We start from the raw sequence: 4,147 nt of genomic DNA on the forward strand, positions 1-4,147 counted from the left end.
AAAAAAAAAAAAAAGGGCAGCTGTGGTTGCCGCAAAAAAAAAAAATTTGCCGTGAGACAAATTGTAAGTACATTCTTTTGAAATCTAAAAAAAATGTCATATTACAGCTGAAATATCAGAGGAAATATCTTAAAAAGGGGAACTTTGAATTTTGTGCTGGACAATGGGGGCCCTCGAGTCAACAATGTTGAGAGCCACTGCTGTAGAATGTGTAATGACACATATTTTATTAAACTTTTAAAAAAGACAGAAGACTCTGTCTTTGTTTTAAAATGTACAAGGTACATTCATATGTGCCACACTCTGCTATGGGATCAGTAATGAACCAAAAAAATGTGTTTAACTTTTATAGGTGTGTGCACTAATAGAAACATCCATTATTTAATGTATGGTGCTGGCAAAGAGTAAATGTAAAAGTATTAATATTACTTGCACAGTCAGTTAATGTATTGCTTGCATGCACAGTCATGTAATGTATCAGTTAAATGTACATTGAGACTCCAGAAAAAAACTATAATATATATATATATATATATATATATATCATTGCCCTTCACTGCAGCTTGTATCAAACATTGCCAGATAATAAATAAGTTAGCAAATCCATTTCAGTTTCAAATGTAACTTTAATTGGATGCAAATTTTTTATATTCTACTAAGAATAAGAGCCTATATTGATGCTAATTGCTCATTACAATTGATCCATAATCATAAATGTAACACACTTACATAAACCATTACATGTAGCCTACCTCGGTCTACCAGCACCTTCCACAATGCCAATGTGAAAGTGCAACTACTGTAACACATAAACACAGGTGCTTTCTAAAGTCAAGGGAGTATCTCCGGGCCATAACATCAGCCACTTAAACAAAGGCAGAAGGCTGGTTCTATCTGAAATCCCCATACAAAAAACAAAATAAATAAATAAACTCTAAACCTACACATAAGCATATGCACATCAACAAAAGCACAATGTATAACAGCTTCAGGGAGTGTTTTGCTTTAAGCTGTCTGTCATCACCCTGTCAGTTATAGTATTGCTGAGATTCTTACTCTTTTGAAAAAGATTTAACCTCCATCTCATATTTCTTATTTCTTTTAATAATATGACAGTGCAGGCATAACTAGCAGAGCATATTCCTGAATATTGATTAGCCACCACCTAAAAATCTATTATTCCATCCTCCAATTTGCTTAAGACATAAAATAAAACAGAATCTTTACAGAAAAACGGTATCATAACATCTGAGCATAATGCCATGACAAAAAGCATCCTGCATGTGCACGCTGTTTTAGATGTAATGGCGCCATGCATCATATTGACAGTGTGGTACCCAGCTGGGAAAGAGGCAGACGACCCCTGGTATCATAACATCTGAGCATAATGCCATGACAAAAAGCATCCTGCATATGCACGCTGTTTTAGATGTAATGGCGCCATGCATCATATTGACAGTGTGGTACCCAGTTGGGAAAGAGGCAGACGACCCCCCGTGACGCAACTCCATCCCTGCTGATGCTGTTTTCATTTGCGCGTGATGCTCTATACAGATACAGATGCCAACGGCACGTACAGTTCAACTCACCTGTCAATGAAAATATGCCACTGTCTTCGTCCCCGCTGTTGAGATGCAAGCGCCGGTAAACGCAAAGCTTACGTTGCTGCACTGCAACACGACCTTAAGGACACAGAAATCCAATTTGAAAGGATTCACTCTCATCCACTGGGCGATCTAAGCCTATTTCCGTTATTCTACATCGTACATGGCCGTCGTCTTCGCAAGAAGCTTATTTTGAGCAGGTATGATGAGAAACAGTGAGGGCTGTCCTGTGTATAGAGACGATGTTATCGGATGGTGGAAAAGCGGATCATTTGCCAACAGCTGGGCATCGACATCAGGAAGTGTTGTGCCCATAACATTTGATGGACAGAAGCTTTGGCCAATAGCGTGGCGTCTGGGTGGACGCCAGGTTCCGCCCCCATAAATGAATGACCAATCATTAATTAGGTCAATACTGTCGCGCGCATATTATGTCTCCTTGTTTTGTGTACGCAGCGCTGGAAATGTGTGTGGAAAGAGGTACAGCGTAACAGGTTTGTTTAATTTTGATGTTCCTTTGAGGAGATGTAGTGTTTATTTTTCGTTTTTGAAGAAACGGAGGTATTTTTTATGATTTTTAAAATTAATTGTGAGACGTTTGTTATGGCATTATTATTTACTGCGCCTATTTATATTTATTTGCTGATTTCATAATGATTTGAAGAAGAGTGACATGTATTTTGTGAATGTATAGCATAGATAAAAGCCTATGGTTCAGTGTTCACTTATATTTTTGTTAATATTTTATATTTATATTTTCTGTTTCATATTAAATATATATTTTTAAATATGCCTATAGTTTTTGATTAATTTATATTAATTGTTATTTCAGTTTTAGTTATTTTGTGCTTTTTTTAGTAACTACATTTTTTATGGTTTTCGATTTCGTTAACTATAATGATCTTGTTATAATCTCAGCCATTCTGTTGTGATGCTACAACCTTTGTAAATGTAAATATATTGACATTTTATTTAATTTCTATGCGATAATAAATGCAGCTATGGACTGCTTTTCACTTGAACGGTTTATTTACTTTTTATTCAGGTAAAGTGGGACACTGGCTTTACTGCAAAACATTATAGAGGATTTTTAATCTGATGTATAAAAAATAAATAAAAAAAAGGTGACACGCGTTTGGACTCGCTTATGGTCAGTCTGGACTTCAGGACATGGTAGCATGGTTTGTTTTTGGTCCAAAGTGGTTTGCCAGCTCTAACCAGCTTGATCAAGGTCTACCAGATCAAAGTTGGCCACACCAGCTGGTAGTCCATCTGACGCATCATATAGATCAGTTTAATTCACAATGGAGTCAAAGACAAATTTCCCTTCAGGGACAATACAATATAATCCAATTTCAATTCCATCATGATCAAAATGTTGACTGATGTATTTAGAGATATTTAGATTGGTCATTTAAAATGTATTATTATTATTATTAATTTGCAAAATACGTTTTTATTTTAATAATTTAAAATGTAATAATAATAATATGCTTGGGTCCTGATCAAGGGCTTATGAAGTGTAAACTGTAGTTGCAATACCTCTGCATATTATTATTGCCATTTTAATAAACAATAATACATTTGCTATACATGTACTCCATCTAGTGGCCATCAGCATTAATGCACACACACATCAATGCATATACTGAGTGAATGAGTGAAGCAAAGATGTCCAGACATTTTGCCAAATCAGCATCTTTATTGTACAAACAAATGCATTTTTTTATCTATTGACATTTCTTTGTATCATAAAAAAGCAATATACAAGCTTTAAGAACGAAAACAAAAAGCAGCACAGAATGATTATGAGTAAAATATATAATTTGAATAAATATAACTTTATATTTCATGCTATAAAATAAAATTCATACATGGCGAGTTAATTGTTACAGCATAGGTGTCAGCTAGCTTCTTGTACTTCATAGTTGTATAAAACAGTAAAGTTCTGAGGTTCACAGTTGGGTTGTGAGGTTGTACATATAGTGGATGACAGAGTGCTACTTATCCGATACGAGCTAAAGATCTGCTTTCCTCAGTGGTGCATTCGGGAAGAGCAAGAAACTGACACATTTAGGTGCATTTTACTACACCTATGAGGCAGACTGTTTTGGGAACCAATGTCTGGGGAATTGTTTCCCCTCCTGAAGTAAAAGTGCAATCTTAGTTTTGGACACACAAAGATCATTGCACATCCAAAATGGCATTTTCTGAATACTATTAAACCCTGAGTTCTACTTTTTTTTTTTCCCCCCTTTTTGCAATGTCCCGAATACATGAGAGAACAAGAGTCGGACAGAGTTTGCGTTAAAAAAAGTCATCCAAAAATGAAAGTTTGATGAAAATGTACTCACCCTCAGGCCATCCAAGATGTAGATGAGTTTGTTTCTTCATCAGAACAGATTTGGAGAAATGTAGCATTGCATCACTTACTCCCCAATGCAGTAAATGGGTGCCGTCAGAATGCGAGTCCAAACAGTTGATAAAAACAACAATTCACAAGTAATCCACACTCCAGTCCATCAATTAATGTCTTCTGAAGT

At 35.6% G+C, this 4,147-nt stretch overlaps 1 protein-coding gene across 1 annotated transcript in view; it reads right to left on the reverse strand.

The window, feature by feature from the left end:
* Positions 1-1,901, reverse strand: part of LOC107727327 (ras-specific guanine nucleotide-releasing factor RalGPS1) — a 107,576-nt gene extending 105,675 nt beyond the window's left edge. Inside the window, exon 1 of the mRNA XM_016537171.1 lies at positions 1,590-1,901. The gene's annotated coding sequence lies outside the window, so the exon portion shown is untranslated. The remainder of the gene's footprint in view (positions 1-1,589) is intronic.
* Between the last annotated feature and the right edge of the window lie 2,246 nt (positions 1,902-4,147).

This window comes from Sinocyclocheilus rhinocerous, unplaced genomic scaffold, assembly GCF_001515625.1.
Source record: "Sinocyclocheilus rhinocerous isolate Xijiao unplaced genomic scaffold, SAMN03320098_v1.1 scaffold1298, whole genome shotgun sequence".
Lineage (NCBI taxonomy): Eukaryota > Metazoa > Chordata > Actinopteri > Cypriniformes > Cyprinidae > Sinocyclocheilus > Sinocyclocheilus rhinocerous.